We start from the raw sequence: 18,658 nt of genomic DNA, 5'->3' as shown, positions 1-18,658 counted from the left end.
AGAAAATGAATTAACGAAAAAGAGCATAAAAAGAAAATAAATAGGAAAAAAATATTAGGCCTTGGCCCAACAGGTTTCCTTTTTTAAACTTGTCCAGAAACTAAAAATATATACGGGAATATTCAAATATGTTTGTGTTTTCTAAAGAATTCTACACAAATACAATTTTTTTTGAGAAAATTCACAAATATTTTGTATTTTTAAGATTTTTTTGAAATTCCAAATTTGTTTGTATTTTTCAAAAGTTGGTCATCTTCAAAATTTTGTTCGCTTTTTAAAAAAGTGTTCATGTTTTGAAATTTTGAGCAAATTTTAAAGTCACATTGTTTTTTGAAATTTCTGTACACTTTTTTGAAATTTGGATATTTGTATATTTTCTAACAAAATATGAAAAAGGTGAACTTTTTGAAATTCCAAACAAATTCCTGTGTTTGGCGCCATCTATCTGGGGAACTCCTAGTCAACGCTTTGAGTGTCGGTTAGGAAGTTGGCGCACGCGCGCAAGGGCTGTGGTCCAATATTGCGCCAGCTCGCTCGTCTGCTCGCCAGATTCACAGGCTCGCTCGCTTTCAAAAAAGTTGAGAAGTTGGAAAAACAGTTCACGAATTCAAAACTTGTTCATGAGTTAATTTTAAAAAGTTCGTGAATCGGAAAAGTCTGCGACTTTGAAAATTGTTACGACTTCAAATTTTAAGATCATAAATTTGGAAAAAAGTTCACGAGTTTGATTTTTTAAGGAATTTCAAAATTTTCCATGAGTTAAATTTTTATGAAGACAAAAAAAGTTCATGAGTTCGTAAATTGTTCACAAATTAGGAAAAGTTTGAGGATTTGACCAATGTTTCATGAATTTTTTAAAAAATTCACAAATTCAAAAAAAAAGGCGTTAAAAATAAAAAGGAAAAAAATAGAGCGGAAACCATGCATGAAAAAACCAAAACAAAAATTTGTCCGAAAAACCTCGTAGAACCTGAATCGGAAATGTACACAAGAAGAAGAAAAAGAAGCAGAACTAAACACAACAAGCCTTCTATTCCATCTGGTTACGGTCAGGATTAAAGTAGATGGTTACATGTTCAAATCCTAAATGGCGCAATATTTTTGAGTCTCAAAAGAAGGGAAAAAATGTAAATGAGCAAAAGGGAAAAAATGTGAATGGGCCGAGCGCAGGACAGAGCCTACTCCTCTGTATGTACCCACAATACATATACATATGTAAGTGGATACGATTTGCCAAAGATCAATATTGCCCTTCATACGTTTTGTGAGGGGGGGGGGGGGGGGGAGGGTACCGAAGCCGGGCTCCTCATCAATATACCTCAAGATAAAATGGTGAGTGGCCTGAGGACTCTGAAAACTTTGCTCATAAATAGCTTTTCTCCTAGCATGCCATAATGCCCACATGGTAACCAAGATACCGACAAAAACCTCATGTGGTAGCTCATCCATCAGACTAAAGATCCACCTCTTGGCATCCGGTTCATTAGTGTTCATAAGTACATCGACAAGCTCCCGACCCCCGAGTGCCCATACACAACGTGACAATATTACATTCAAGGAGTGAGTGCCTCCACGAGTCATTGCTTCCGCATAATCTGCAGCTACTAGCTTGAGGAATTTTTAGATGATGTAAAACATCCGCTGTAGGAAGTGACTGTTGTGCTAGTCTTCAAAGAAAGAATTTTATTTTTGCAGGCACATATACCTTCCACATATTTGTCAACTCCTTGTGTTTTTTTTTTCTGAACCAGAAGTTCCTGCCCTTTCCCTGAGCCAAGCTTCAGGACGAAGTTTTGTTGCCACCAACATTCTGTATGCAGACAGGACCGTAAATATTCCCTTCTTCTCCCAACTCCAAGACCAGGAATCATCGACCTACTATTCTTTGCAATGAGCGAATATTCTTGCTCTGCCGCATTCATCTCATATATAGCAAAAATTCGTAGATAGGGTTCCACTTTATATTTGTCAGTGGCCGGGCCCACTGTTGTGCCAAATGTGCAGCCCGCACAGAGCCCATAATTTTGAGGGGCCCCAAATTTTATATGTAGGCCTAATATTTCTTTATAAAAAAATTACAGATCAAGGTCGCACTGGGCCGTGAGGCGTTGGAGCTGGGCCTATGTGGCTATGTCTTGAGACCATCAAGCGCTGCGCTACGCTACCCTACAGGCTACAGATTGTGAGTAAGATGGAAAAACATACCGTTCCTAGAAAATGATCGTAAGATGGAAACAGATCGTCCGTAAAGGAAAACGAGATCTTTGTACTACGCTACAGGCTACGATCGAGAATCGGGATCGTCTCGAACTCTCGATCAGGCCCTGTTCTCGATCGCGAAACCGTCGCGTCGGCGATCCGGTGATACTACTGGAAACGGGATCCACGGATCGTCTCGTCGCCTTCGCCTCATCAGGCTTTCCTGTTCCTGACTTCCTCTCCCATATTTCATACTCGTTGGCTCGTTGCATCATTGGATCGATCCGTAACCGACTCCAGCCTCCAGGTGCTTAGCGAGTCCTTTTTTTATTAACTTCGGTTCCTACTCATAATTCCTAATTTCAAAATTAATTTTTTACAGGGATCATTACTTCGTCTCTTCATTAGAGCGGCATGACTGTTTTCCCAATGTAAGTATTGCATATAGAGTTCTGTTGATCATTCCTGTGACAGTTGCATCGGCAAAAGAAGTTTTTCTAAGTTGAAGCTATTGAAGTCCTATATGCATACTACTATGACACAACAAAGACTCAATGATTTGGCCACAATAGCACTTGAGAGTGAAGTGTTGGAGGATATCATTGAATATTTCATTTCAAAGAATACTAAAAGAATGAAGCTTTTCAAATAAATAGCACCCGGGAGTTTAATAGGTATGATTTTTATACGTGCAATTGTTATGTAATACATTATATTATATATATTATAAAAAAATTCTGCTTTATATATATGCATTATAATTGCTTGTTAGTTTATTTTTTTAATGAGATAGGGCCTCATTTTTTAGTTTCGCACAGGGTCCCGAATTTTGTCCGCCCGGCCTGTTTGTCACACGGCTCAAAATCCTAGAGACGTCTTGGACGCAAGTTTATGCAGCTTTCTTTCGCGAGCTATATCTGGCCATTTCCGAAGAAGAAAAATCAACTTAATATATACTAGCAAACATGCCGTGCGTTGCAACGGGAGAAGAAAAATTATCATGAGCCCCAATAAGCATTGCTCAAGACTGTCCTTGTTGCTTACCCTTGTTCCCACCTAAGCTGATGGTGCATGTGATAAATTTATGTGAATCAAGCTAGATGGCTCACCATCAAAGGTAGGGACCACATGGATGTTGACGTCCCGGATCAAATGGCCTCAAACATCTCATCCATCGAAGGCATTTCCTCGGTCGGCGTCTACGTCCCGTCGAGCAACCGCGTCTCCCTCGACCTTACCCGATCTGTCGTGACCAGTCGCCACGGGAGGAGCATCCGTCGACGGGCTTGAGAGCTTGTATGACGACTGGCGCATCATCCAATTACAATAGGTGCAATGGCATGTGAAAGGCGGCATTGCGCTCTTTGGTGTGTCGCTTGAATGACGTGAACGACGACTTCTGTCGCCTTGTGCTTGCCATTGCGGTGGTGGGGTTTGGTTGGCGTCATGTTATAATAGGCTGTAGAAGGGGCTTGGGCTCTTTTAGACTTCATTACAATTTTGTTTTTATTTAATCTATTGTTTTAGAGTTTGTTTTTAATTCTATTGCCCAATAGCAGATTAAGTTTGTATGGATTGAGATAAAAGAAGTTTGTATGGATTGAGCAATGATGATGTGAATGCATGTGCTAGCTCAACCTTTTTTCTTTTATATTACCAAGCAGTGTGGTTAGCTGGTTAGTTCACTCAAAAAAAATCCACACACATACACAGAATGACAAGATTCAGAGAGATTTCACATGGTGGTGCAATGAAAAAAAATGTGAGGCGGAGACATAGAGTAGTGCTGGTGGCTGATCAGTCAGAATTTTTGTTGGCTGATGGACACCTGACTTTGCCCACCGCTGGTCTCAGCTGCATCCAAATCAAAATAAAATAAAACCCCAGCCTAGCCAAGGCCCAACCTGGCTCAACCACAGCCACACACACGCACGCGAGGGGATAAGCCCCAGGCCACACACGCATGCGAGGGGATAAGCCCCACGCCGCTCCTCTCCAACCTGTGGCCGAGACCCCGTTTGCCTCCATCGATTCCCTTCTCCTCTCTCCTCTCGCTTGCAAGAACCCCGTCGCCGTCGGCCAGCTCTCCCTTCCCCGGCGCCCCCTCTCTCTAGTCTCTACACCCGCAAGCGTGCTCCGCCTCCCCGCTCGCTGGGATCTCTCCCCTCCCCAGCTCGACCGCGCCTCCAAGCCGAGTGCCTCCAGCTGCAGCTCGTCGGCCACGCTCTCCGACTGTTGCGCCTTCCCTCCCGGCCAGCATCCGGGTCTCCATCTCAGGCCGTGATGCACACCGCCACGCGCGAGCTGGAGTAGTAGGGAGGTTGCGCCGTGATATCTGAATCCGCCGCATTCCTGCCTCACCTGCCGTCGGGAGGACGACGGAGAGGAGCGCCAGTTCGTCCACCGCGTGGGCCACGCAGCTGCCTCAGCCCAGCTCAGCCGCGAAGCCGTCGTTCGCCATCTCTCTGCCCTGCTCGAGTGAAGGTTCTGCAGGTCTTTGGTGAGCGTGGGCCGGCGAGGTTTTAAGATCCCTGATTTCTATTTTCTCTCTTTTTGTTTCCTTCGTCGCACCGCCCTCGCGTGGCGCGCGCCTTGCCCCAAGAGAGCACGGCGGCCGCCTGCACCGCGGCGCCTCGGCCCGCCAAGGCCAGCGCCGAGGACGACAAGGCCCGCAGGAAGGCCAAGGGCATCGCCAAGCAGCAGGAGGACTTGCGGGCTAGGCTCGCCTGCCTCAAGCGCACCAGCGAGCTCGTCCCTGTGCCGGCCAAGGCCATGTTTAGCGACTTCCTGTCCTCTGTGCTCTCCAACGCCCGCCGCGACGCCTCACCCCGTTCCTGGGCTCGGGCGGTGCGGACGCCCGCCGCGACGCATCACCACTTTCTTGGGTTCTGCCGCGTGGACGCCAGCGGCAAGCGGCAGCACGTGCCGGGAGGTGGAGGATGGCAATGGATAAGGATTAAGGAGCACGGATGGAATTGTAACTAATGCAGGGTTTTGTTTGCAAAAATGAAACGTTATCTTCAGAAAACACTTAAAATAGGACTGCGGCTTAAATTCTTAGAAACCGAGGGACTTTTTTGTAAAAGTGCCGATGAAGTACGACCATAAGCAATCGCTGCTTTATTAGTAGGTAGAGATGCATGCACGTGTCCGCAAACTCCCGCAGAAAAAGGGAAGTTCAGTTGGAGCCTTGGCGAGAAAGTTGCGGGATAGTATCGCGCTTATTGATAATCTCATACTAGCATTTGCTGGTAGGTTATCTCGAGAGCCCTGGGTACGGACCTTATATATGCATGCATGGGATCTTTAACAATATTTCGCCCATCTGGCCATCTCCCTGGGTACGGACTTTATATATGCATGCATGGGACCTTAATTAGTATGTTTTGGACATCTCAAACGCCAACCTTTAAATTGCCCGCATACATCCGAACTACGAAAGCCATCCAACATAGACTTGTATCAGTCTGCATAGTGGTTCAGACGTGTTTTCTCCTGTAAATCGGAGACATACGTGGGGCGGGGAGGGGGTGGGGGTTTGCAGGCATCCGGATCGCTGCCACGCCCGCATCTGACTGCCCTGGCCCACCCAAACCTCCTCTCTTGTCCGCGTGTGCTTCCCTCCCGAAATGGTCAGCGCCGCTCTAGAGCGTCAGTGCCGCATTCATGCTCGGCCAGAGTGGACGCAACCGCTTACTGGCGCCGGCATTGAAGCGGCGCGTCGGCCGAGAGAGCACCGTCTGCGCCGCTTCCCGGTGCAGGCGACTGCTCCATGTTCAAATGACACGATGGCCGTCCATCCATCCGCCTGCCGCCTGCATTAATGACACGGGGTTGTCGAGGCAGCTACTCCAGCGCCACCTGTCTGTCCCTCTGTCGTCCACCATTGCAATACCAACTGGAGCAGCGACCATTACCGCAGTCATCTGCCTCCGATCCCTTTCTCCTCTCCGCACTACTCCCACCATGGCTTCCTCGCGCGCCAAAGATCTCGGGAGGGTGTCACACTAGAGCAGAAGGAGATGGCTGCCATTGTTGTCGTCTGGCGGGCTGGCTGCCAACCGAAGGACGACGACAAGTCAGCGCCACTCACCTCGCTCGCGCCACCATCGCCGGTGCATTGCACCATGACCATTGACGAGACCCGTGTCCACTATATGGACATGGTGTGGGAGCAGCGGGAGGAGCAGTTCAGGGAGGCGCAGGCCGATGTCACATCCCTAGTTCTGGCCTGTCCTATGCTTGCTTCCATCTGAGCATCATGTTTAAATTTTTGAAACCTGAACTGAGGAAGTCAGAAGCCTCAAAACCCTAAATAAAAGAAGGGCAAAAACCCTAAAATCTCATTCATTGTTCCAAAATGTTCTTCTTAGATGTTTAATATTTTTGGCAAGGGTTTTGATCCAAACCAAAAATAATGAACATTTTAAAAGGATTTATTTTGGGACTTTGAATTTAAATCAATACTATTTTGAATTTGAACTTATATCCAAATATTACTGAATATATGTTCAAATAACTGAAACATTTTTATGTGCTTTGGTATAATTCCATTGTGCTAAATAAAATGTTCAGGGGAATTTTGTCACTGTCTTTGAATTTGTTTTATTTCAAAACAGTGGCAAAAGATTAAATAAAAACAAAACAGAAGAAAAAAATAAAAAGAGCAAAGCCTACCTGGCGCTCACCTGGTAGCCAGCCGGCCCAGCTCCTCCAGCGGCCCAGCCCGCCACCGCTACCCCCCCTGTCGCCTTCCTCCTTTGCCAGGAGGACGGGCACGCGCCCGGCGCACGCGGCCACGCGCCCCGGCCACCTCCTCCCTGCCTGGCTGCCTCCTCCTTCCCTGGTCCCTCCCGCGACGCCACGCAGCCCCTGGCTCTCTCTCACTCTCTCCCTCGCCTCATCCTCTCCTCTGCTCTCTCTCCCTCTCTGCCCGAGCGGAGCTCGTCGCCACCGACGCCGTTCGCCGCGGCCACAACCACCCCCTCGCTCCCTCTCCACACCCTTGAGCTCCGTCCCGACCCCATGGAGCTGCACACCGACGCACGCGACCAGAGGAGGCCCCAGTCGACCGGAGCGTCGTCGTCTTCATCTCCGGTGCCCGGAGATCGCCGCCGTAAATTCGTGTCGTCCAGAGCTTCCCCGACCTCGTCGTCGACTCTGCTAGTCCCTACGTGAGCCACTCTTCCTTTTCCCCCTGGAATCCCCGTCGTTCCCCTCCCCTAGCTAGCTTCCCCACCTCGGCCGAGAGCTTCTCGCCGCCGGCCATGGCGTGGCCGTGGCCACAGCCACCGCAGCTCGCTCCCGAGCCCACCATCGTGCTCAGCACGATCGCATGAACCCGTAGACACCCACAACGCCTCCTGCCGTGCTCCCTAACACCGACCCCGAGCTCGCCCGAGCTCCGGCCGCCGCCGAGGTCGACGCCGTGCTCAACTCCGGCCACCTCGCGGCCTCCCGCCCGTTCCTTTGGATGCGGAGGAGCAAGAGCTTCTCCCTAGTGCCCTCAGCGCGCCAAACCACCGCTCGTAGCGCCAAACCCGCCACCACCCGAACTCCGGCCGCCGCTCACGAGCTCACCGTCGTCGGTACCGGCCATCACCGGCACGGCCACCACCACCGTTCGATGCGCACGAGTCCCAGCTCGCCTAGAACCCAACCGCACCCTAAACTGTGCCCTGTAGCGCGAACCCGATGCGTTTCCGCCGCTCCGTTGGTCGTCGCCGGCGAAACTCCGGCGGGAGCTGACGTGGCTCCGTCATTAGGAGCTAACCCAGCTGGTTAATCAACCTACAGACACTGACAGTGGGCCCCACCCCTGGTCAAACCCTAGCCAGCGCTGGGTTTGACCGGAATTAGTTCCTGTGTCACTGACGTGTGGCCCCCACACGTCAGGTTTGACCTGGACCCGCCCTGTTGACCTGATGACGTCAGGGTGAGGTCATGCTGACGCAATATTCCTTTTCTGGAATTTAGTTTATTTTATAATATTCAGGAAATTCCAGAAAATAGCTAAAACTTCAATAAATCATAGAAAATTAACCGTAACTCCAAATTAAATAATTTATATATGAAAAATTATCAGAAAAATTCAAGGAATCCATCTGTACCATTTTCATGCATGTTAGAACAACTTATAGCTGCTGTATAGCACAAATCAATTAAAGGGCATTTAAATGATCATATATGGAGTTTGAATTTGAACCTAGTGTTCAAACCAACTTCATTTAACTTGTTGCTAGATGCATTAGCCCAAAACACATTCATTTTGCCATGTCATGATCATGCATCATATTGTGCATTGCATTGATTGTGTTTCTTCTGTGTTTGCCGGTGTTGTTCCCCCCTCGGTAGACGTTGTACCGACGATGTGATCGTTGACACTGATGAAGACTCAATGTTATCTTCAGAAGTGCCACGCAAGCAAAACCCCCTTGTTCATTCCGATACAATCCCACTCTCTCGCTCCTGCTCTCTTTTACTGCATTAGGACAACAACGACATATTTGTTACTTGCTGCGGTAGCTGAACCCCTTTATCCTTTGCATGACCTGTCATTGCCACAGTAAATAGATGAAACCCACTAGCATGAGTAGGAGTTGTTTGAGCCCTGTTGTGCCTACTCATTCATGCTTGTTTGTCATGCCTGCTACTGCTTAGAGTTGAGTCAGGTCTGATTCATCGGGAATGAATCGGAGGTGTATAAACATGTCCTACTGTGTGTGAGCTAAGTGTGTGAACACGATCTAGTAAAGGTAGCGGTGAGAGGCCATGTAGGAGTACATGGTGGGTTGTCTCATTTCAGCCGTCCTCAGGAACTGAGTTCTGTGTTTGTGATCCATGACCAGCTACTACCACACATTGGAATGCTTAAGTGCCCCTCTCAGCTTATTAATCAACTTGATCTCTGTCCAGGAGTTGCAACTAGTTTTTGGTGTTTGTAGGTAGTGTTAGTAGTCTACCAAGTGGCACCCGGTACAGGTGGGCTTGGGACAGACTAGGCACAGTGGCCCGGTGTACCAAGTGGCACCCGGTTGGTGGGCTTGGGAACCCTGCACACATCGTTTGGGGCCGTAAGCGACACCCCGGCCGGATCTCCTTGCGGATGGAACCCGAATAGGCGATAAACCTGGACTAGAGACTTGTTCGGTTAGTCAGGTCGTGGCCGACTCCCTCGCCCGGCTTCCGCTTGAAGGTTGCCGAGGTACATGACGTGTACAGGGCGGTAAGTGGCGGGAGCGTGTGTGAAGAAGTACACCCCTGCAGGGTTAACATCATCTATTCGAATAGCCGGATTCCTCGGATATGGAAACTTGGACCCCTTGCATAGTTCATAGACAAGTGAAAGTGGATACTCTAAAATACGCAAGATAAGCGTGAGTGCTATGAATGGCGTTCTCGTAGGGAGACGGGAGCGGATCCATAGTGGTGTATTGATATGGTGAATATGTGGACTCGTGTGCGCCACCTCAAAGGAGTTACTTGCAGTCGTAGTTCAGGATAGCCACCGAGTCAAAGCTGGCTTGCTGCAGTTAAACTCCACCACCCCCTTTGTTGATAATGATGCATATGTAGTTAGATCTGATGTAAGTCTTGCTGGGTACATTTGTACTCACGTTGCTTAATTTATGTTTTTGCAGAGAGACTTCAGTCTCACTAGTAGTTCCACGTGGACTTCGACGTTTAGCTTGTTACCTCAGCTACGATCTTGTGCCCTCGGCAGGATCTGATAGATAGTCAGGCTTCTCAGCCTTTTTCATTTATAGATGTCTGTACTCAGACATGATAGCTTCCGCTTGTGCTTTGATTTGTATGCTCTGAATGTTGGGTCATGAGACCCCTGTTTGTAATATCCCGCTCCTCGGAGCCTATTGAATAAATTACTTGAGTCATAGAGTCATGTTGTGATGCCATGTTGTATTGCACATATCGAGCATATTGTGTGTATGTTATTGAAATGCTTGGTATGTGTGGGATCTGACTATCTAGTTGTTTATCTTTAGTAGCCTCTCTTACCGGGAAATGTCTCCTAGTGTTTCCACCGAGCCATGGTAGCTTGCTACTGCTCCGGAACACTTAGGCTGGCCGGCATGTGTCCTTCTTCGTTCCTGTGTCTGTCCCTTCGGGGAAATGTCACGCGATGGATACCGGAGTCCTGTTAGCCCGCTACAGCCCGGTTCACCGGAGTCCTGCTAGCCCAGTGCTACAGCCTGGATTCACTCGCTGATGACCGACACGTTCGATGCTGGGTCATGGATGCCTGTCCTTGTAAGTTTGTGCCACTTTGGGTTTACGACTAGCCATGTCAGCCCGGGCTCCTTATCATATGGATGCTAGCGACACTATCATATACGTGTGCCAAAAGACGCAAACGGTCCCGGGCAAGGGTAAGGCGACACCCGTGGGAATACCGTGCGTGAGGCCGCAAAGTGATATGAAGTGTTACATGCTAGATCGATGTGGCATTGAGTCGGGGTCCTGACAGCCGACGCCTCCTACAACCACCAAATCCTCCAGGAGCACCTGCAGACGGAGGAGGAGATCGTCGTCGGCAGGGAAATCGCAACGCGGACATGGCGGAGCAGGAAGCGCTGCCCGTGGTCCTACCGCTCCGCCAGCGACATCCGATTGGCCTGCTGGCGATACCAAAAGTGTTGGGGAACACAGTAATTTCAAAAAATTTCCTACGCACATGCAAGATCATGATGATGCATAGCAACAAGAGGGAAAAGTATTGTCTACGTACCCTCGTAGACGTAAGCAGAAGCGTTATGACAACACGGTTGATATAGTCGTACGTCTTCATGATCGACCGATCCTAGTACCGAAAGTACGACACCTCCGCAATCTGCACACGTTCGGCTCGGTGACGTCCCATGAATTCACGATCCAGCAAAGTGTTGAGGGAGAGCTTCGTCAGCACGACGGCGCGATGATGGTGACGATGATGCTACCGGAACAGGGCTTTGCCTAAGCACCGCTACGATATGATCGAGGTGGATTATGATGGAGGGGGGCACTGCACACGGCTAAGAGATCAGTGATCAACTTGTGTGTCTATGGGGTGCCCCTCCCCTGTATAGAAAGGAGTGGAGGAGGGGAGGGACCGGCCCTCTCTATGGCGCGCGCCCTAGGGGAGTCCTACTCCCATAGGGAGTAGGATTCCCCCCTTCCATGTAGTAGGAGTAGGAGAGAAGGAAGGGGAGGAGAGGAGAAAGGAAAGGGGGGCCGGCCCCTTCCTAATTCGGAATGGGCTAGGGGAGCGCGCCTCCCTCCTTTTACTTCCCTCTCCTCTTCTTTACTAAGGCCCAATAAGGCCCATATACTCCCTGGGGGTTCCGGTAACCTCCCGGTACTCCGAAAAATGCCTGAACTCATCCGGAACCATTCTGATGTCCAAACATAGGCTTCCAATATATTGATCTTTATGTCTCGACCATTTCGAGACTCCTCGTCATGTCCGTGATCAAATCCAGGACTCCGAACTACCTTTGGTACATCAAAACACATAAACTCGTAATACTGATCGTCACCGAACGTTAAGCGTGCGGACCCTACGGGTTCGAGAACTATGTAGACATGACCGAGACATGTCTCCGGTCAATAACCAATAGCGGAACTTGGATGCTCATATTGGTTCCTACATATTCTACGAAGATCTTTATCGGTCAAACCGCATAACGATATACGTTGTTCCCTTTGTCATCGGTATGTTACTTGCCCGAGATTTGTTCGTCTGTATCTCAATAGCTAGTTCAATCTCGTTACCGGCAAGTCTCTTTACTCGTTCCGTAATGCTACATCTCGTAACTAACTCATTAGCTACATTGCTTGCAAGGCTTATAGTGATGTACATTACCGAGAGGGCCTAGAGATACCTCTCCGACAATCGGAGTGACAAATCCTAATCTTGATCCATGCCAACTCAACAAACACCATCGAAGACACCTATAGAGCACCTTTATAATCACCCAGTTATGTTGTGACGTTTGGTAGCACACAAAGTGTTCCTCCGGTACTCGAGAGTTGCATGATCTCATAGTCATAGGAATATGTATAGTTATGGAGAAAGCAATAGCAACAAACTAAACGATCATCGTGCGAAGCTAACAGATGGGTCAAGTCAATCACATCATTCTCTAATGATGTGATCCCGTTAATCAAATGACAACTCATGTCTATAGTTAGGAAACATAACCATCATTGATTCAACGAGCTAGTTTAAGTAGAGGCAAACTAGTGACACTCTGTTTGTCTATGTATTCACACATGTACTAAGTTTCTGGTTAATACAATTCTAGCATGAATAATAAACATTTATCATGATATAAGGAAATATAAATAACAACTTTTATTGCCTCTAGGGCATATTTCCTTCAGTCTCCCACTTGCACTAGAGTCAATAATCTGGATTACATTGTAATGATTCTAACACCCATGGAGTCTTGGTGCTGATCATGTTTTGCTCGTGAGAGAGGCTTAGTCAACGGGTCTGCAACATTCAGATCTGTATGTATGTTGCAAATCTCTATGTCTCCCTCCTTGACTTGATCGCGGATGGAATTGAAGTGTCCTTTGATGTGCTTGGTTCTCTTGTGAAATCTGGATTCCTTTGCCAAGGCAATTGCACCAGTATTGTCACAAAAGATTTTCATAGGACCGATGCACTAGGTATGACACCTAGATCGTATATGAACTCCTTCATTTGCTGCTTCCGAAGCAGCTATGTATTCCGCTTCACACGTAGATCCCGCCACGATGCTCTGCTTGAAACTGCACCAACTGACAGCTCCACCATTTAATAAAAACACATATCCAATTTGTGACTTAAAGTCATCCGGATCAGTGTCAAAGCTTGCATTGACGTAACCGTTTATGACGAGCTCTTTGTCACCTCCATATACGAGAAACATATCCTTAGTCCTTTTCATGTATTTCAGGATGTTTTTGATCATTGTCCAGTGATCCACACCTGGATTACTTTGGTACCTCCCTGCTAAACTTATAGCAAAGCACACATCAGGTCTGGTACACAACATTGCATACATGATAGAGCCTATAGCGGAAGCATAGGGAACACCTTCCATTTTCTCTCTATCTTATGAAGTGGTCGGGCATTGAGTCTGACTCAACTTCACACTTGTATTACAGGCAAGAACCCTTTCTTTGCCTGATCCATTTTGAACTTCTTCAAAACTTTATTAAGGTATGTGCTTTGTGAAAGTCCAATTAAGCGTCTTGATCTATCTCTATAGATCTTGATGCGCAATATATAAGCAGCTTCACTGAGGTCTTTCATTGAAAAATTCTTATTCAAGTATCCTTTCATGCTATTCAGAAATTCAGTATCATTTCTGATCAATAATATGTCATCTACATATAATATCAAAAATGCGACGGAGCTCCCACTCACCTTCTTGTAAATACAGGCTTCTCCAAAAGTCTGTATAAAACCATATGCTTTGATCACACTATCAAAGCGTATATTCCAACTCCAAGAGGCTTGCACCAGTCCATAAATGGACCGCTGGAGCTCGCGTACTTTGTTAGCACCTTTTGGATCGACAAAACCTTCTGGTTGCATCATATACAACTCTTTTTTAAGGTATACATTAAGGAATGCAGTTTTGACATCCATTTGCCAAATTTCATAATCATAAAATGCGGCAATTGCTAACATGATTTGGACGGACTTAAGCATCACTACGGGTGAGAAAGTCTCATCGTAGTCAACTCCTTGAACTTGTCGAAAACCTTTTGCAACAAGTCGAGCTTTGTAGACAGTAACATTACCGTCGGCGTCAATCTTCTTCTTGAAAATCCATTTATTCTCTATGGCCTGCTGATCATCGGGCAAGTCAACCAAAGTCCACACTTTGTTCCCATACATGGATCCCATCTTAGATTTCATGGCTTCAAGCCATTTTGCGGAATCTGGGCTCATCATCGCTTCCTCATAATTCGTAGGTTCGTCATGGTCAAGTAACATGACTTCCAGAACAGGATTACCGTACCACTCTGGTGCGGATCTTACTCTGGTTGACCTACGAGGTTCGGTAGTAACTTGATCAGAAGTTTCATGATCATCATCATTAGCTTTCTCACTTACTGGTGTAGGAATCACTGGAACTGATTTCAGTGATGAACTACTTTCCAATAAGGGAGAAGGTACGATTACCTCGTCAAGTTCTACTTTCCTCCCACTCACTTCTTTCGAGAGAAACTCATTCTCTAGAAAGGATCTATTCTTAGCAACGAATATCTTGCCTTCGGATCTATGATAGAAGGTGTACCCAACAGTCTCCTTTGGGTATCCTATGAAGACACATTTCTCTGATTTGGGTTCGAAGGTTGAAGCTTTTTCACATAAGCATTGCAGCCCCAAACTTTAAGAAACGACAACTTGGGTTTCTTGCCAAACCACAGTTCATAAGGTGTCGTCTCGATGGATTTAGATGGTGCCCTATTTAACGTGAATGCAACTGTCTCTAAAGCATAACCCCAAAATGATAGCGGTAAATCAGTGAGAGACATCGTAGATCGCACCATATCTAGTAAAGTACGATTACAGCGTTCAGACACACCATTACACTGTGGTGTTCTAGGTGGCATGAGTTTTGAAACTATTCCGCATTGTTTCAAATGAAGTCCAAACTCATAAACCAAATATTCACCTCCACGATCAGATCGTAGAAACTTGATTTTGTTGTTACGATGATTTTCCACTTCACTATGAAATTCTTTGAACTTTTCAAATGTTTAAGACTTATGTTTCATCAAGTAGATATACCCATATCTGCTCAAATCATCTATGAAGGTGAGAAAATAATGATATCCGCCGCGAGCTTCAATGTTCATTGGACCACATACATCAGCATGTACAATTTCCAATAACTCTGTTGCTCGCTCCATTGTTCCGAAGAACGGAGTTTTAGTCATCTTGCCCATGAGGCATGGTTCACAAGTACCAAGTGATTCTAGAAGTCCATCAGAATGGAGTTTCTTCATGCGCTTTACACCAATATGACCTAAACGGCGGTGTCACAAATAAGTTGCACTATCATTATCAACTCTGCATCTTTTGGCCTCAATACTATGAACATGTGTATCAGTACTATCAAGATTTAGCAAAAATAGACCACCCATCAAGGGTGCATGACCATAAAAGATATTACTCATATAAATAGAACAACCATTATTCTCTGATTTAAATGAATAACCGTCTCGCATCAAACAAGATCCAGATATAATGTTCATGCTCAACGTTGGCACCAAATAACAATTATTTAGGTTTAAAACTAATCCCGAAGGTAGATGTAGAGGTAGCATGCCGACGGCGATCACATCGACTTTGGAACCATTTCCCACGCGCATCGTCACCTCGTCCTTAGTCAATCTTCGCTTAATCCGTAGCCCTTGTTTCGAGTTGCAAATTTTAGCAACTGAACCAATATCAAATACCTAGGCACTACTGCGAGCATTAGTAAGGTACACATCAATAACATGTATATCAAATATACCTTTCACTTTGCCATCCTTCTTCTCCGCCAAATACTTGGGGTAGTTCCGCTTCCAGTGACCAGTTCATTTGCAGTAGAAGCACTCAGTCTCAGGCTTAGGTCCAGACTTGGGTTTCTTCACTTGAGAAACAATTGGCTTGCTGTTATTCTTGAAGTTCCCCTTCTTCCGTTTACCCTTTTTCTTTAAACTGGTGGTCTTGTTGACCATCGACACTTGATGCTCCTTCTTGATTTCTACCTCCGCAGCCTTTAGCATTGCGAAGAGCTCAGGAATCGTCTTATCCATCCCTTGCATATTATAGTTCAGCACGAAGCTCTTATAGCTTCGTGGCAGTGATTGAAGAACTCTGTCAATGACACTATCATCAGGAAGATTAACTCCCAGTTGAGTCAAGTGGTTGTGGTACCCAGACATTCTGAGTATATGTTCACTGACAGAACTATTCTCCTCCATCTTGCAGCTGTAGAACTTATTGGAGACTTCATATCTCTCAATCCGGGCATTTGCTTGAAATATTAACTTCAACTCCTGGAACATCTCATATGCTCCATGACGTTCAAAACATCGTTGAAGTCTCGGTTCTAAGCCGTAAAGCATGGCACACTGAACTATCGAGTAGTCATCAGCTTTGCTCTGCCAGGTGTTCATAACATCTGGCGTTGCTCCTGCAGCGGGTTTGTGTAACGCCCACGATGCGGCTATATCTCCCATGTGTCAAAACACGACTTAGAGGCATAACCGCATTGTAAGCAATGTCGCAAGTGGGGTAATCTTCACACAACCCATGTAATGAATAAGGAAAAGAGGTACATAGTTGGCTTACACTCGCCACATCACACAATAACATAAATATCATTACATTCATCTAGATACAATCAAGGTCCGACTACGGAACCAAAATAAAGACAACCCCAAATGCATAATGTCCCCGATCGTCCCAACTGGGCTCCACTACTGATCGTCTGGAAAGGAAACGAAGTATCGTCCTAAGTCCTCATCGAACTCCCACTTGAGCTCAGTCGACTCTCCTGGAATGGCATCATCGGTCTCTGCATCTGGTTTTGAAGTAATATGTGAGTCACGAGGACTCGGCAATCTCACACCCTCGCGATCAAGACTATTTAAACTTATAGGAAGGGTAAAAGGTATGAGGTGGAGCTGCAGCAAGCACTAGCATATATGGTGGCTAACATACGCAAATGAGAGCGAGAAGAGAAGGCAAGGCACTGTCGAGAAACTATGATCAAGAAGTGATCCAAGAACAACCTACGTTCAAGCATAACACGAGACCGTGTTCTCTTCCTGAACTCCGCCGAAAAGAGACCATCACGGCCACACACTCTGTTGATTCATTTTAATTAAGTTAAGATTCAGGTTTTCTACGACCGGACATTAACAAATTCCCATCTACCCATAACCGCGGGAACGGCTTTCAAAAGTTCAAATCCCTGCAGGGGTGTCTCAACTTAGCCCATCACAAGCTCTCACGGTCAACGAAGGATATTCCTTCCCCCAAGACAACCCGATCAGACTCAGAATCCCGGTTACAAGACATCTCGACAATGGTATAACTAAACCAGCAAAGCCGCCCGAATGTGCCGACAAATCCCGATAGGAGCTGCACATATCTCGTTCCTAGGGCACACTCGGATGAGACATCCTATGAGTTGTTGCCCCGAGGTCACCCCGCAGTCTACTCGGTTCGGACCAACACTCAGAGGAGCACTGGCCCAGGGGGGTTTAAAATAAAGATGACCCTCGGGCTCCGTAAAGCCAAGGGAAAAGAGGCTAGGTGGCAAATGGTAAAACCAAGGTTGGGCATTGCTGGAGGAGTTTTATTTAAGGCGAACTGTCAAGGGGTTCCCATTATAACCCAACCGTGTAAGGAATGCAAAATCAAGGAACATAACACCGGTATGACGGAAACTAGGGCGACAAGAGTGGAACAAAACACTAGGCATAAGGCCGAGCCTTCCACCCTTTACCAAGTGTATAGATGCATCAAAATAGACAAGATATAATAATGATATCCCAACAACAAACATATTCCAACAAGGAACAAACTCCAAACTTCACCTGCAACTAGCAACGCTATAAGAGGGGCTGAGCAAAGCGGTAACATAGCCAAACAACAGTTTGCTAGGACAAGGTGGGTTAGAGGTTTGACATGGCAATAGGGGAGGCATGATAAGCAAGTGGTAGGTATCGTAGCATAGGCATAGCAAAAGAGCAAGCATCTAGCAAGAAAAGATAGAAGTGATTTTGAGGGTATGATCATCTTGCCTGCAAAGTTCTCCGAGTTGACGTTAGCTTGATCCTTGTAAATGTACCCAACGGGATCCTCGATCACGTACTCGTCTCCCGGATCTACCCAAAGCAAGAACACAAGCAAAGGGAGACACAATGAACCACGTGCAATGCACAAGCAACATGATGCAAAACATGGCATGATATGCGGAACGTGAAATGCAATGCATATGCATGTTTCAGAAAAGGAAAGATTGAACCTGGCCTCAACTTGGAAAACCAAGAGTGCCACTGGAAAGAGGAGTTGATTTCGGTCGAAACCGATATAAAGATCACCCGAATCGGATGCATGGTTTGCAAATGACAAGCGAAACAAATATGGCACCGATCTGCGATTAACAGCACGAGGCCATCTAAATGCATCAAGAACAACAAGCTACTGCACTCTAACATAGCAACAAAATACATGGCAGGGATCCACTCAAGATGCTTGACAAAAGATGAACACTGAGCTACGGCTAATTCACTCAATAGCAGGCTCAAAGAAGCATGGCAAAAGTGCAAAAGATATCAGATTACAGACTTAGTGAAAATAACAACATGTCAGGAATTTAACATCAGGAAGCAATGTATAGTGCAAGATAATAACATGTTACAGGAACATATCATGGCAAAGCAAGACATGGCATGA

Source organism: Triticum aestivum, chromosome 1A, assembly GCF_018294505.1.
Source record: "Triticum aestivum cultivar Chinese Spring chromosome 1A, IWGSC CS RefSeq v2.1, whole genome shotgun sequence".
Lineage (NCBI taxonomy): Eukaryota > Viridiplantae > Streptophyta > Magnoliopsida > Poales > Poaceae > Triticum > Triticum aestivum.
This window is presented reverse-complemented; position numbering follows the sequence as displayed.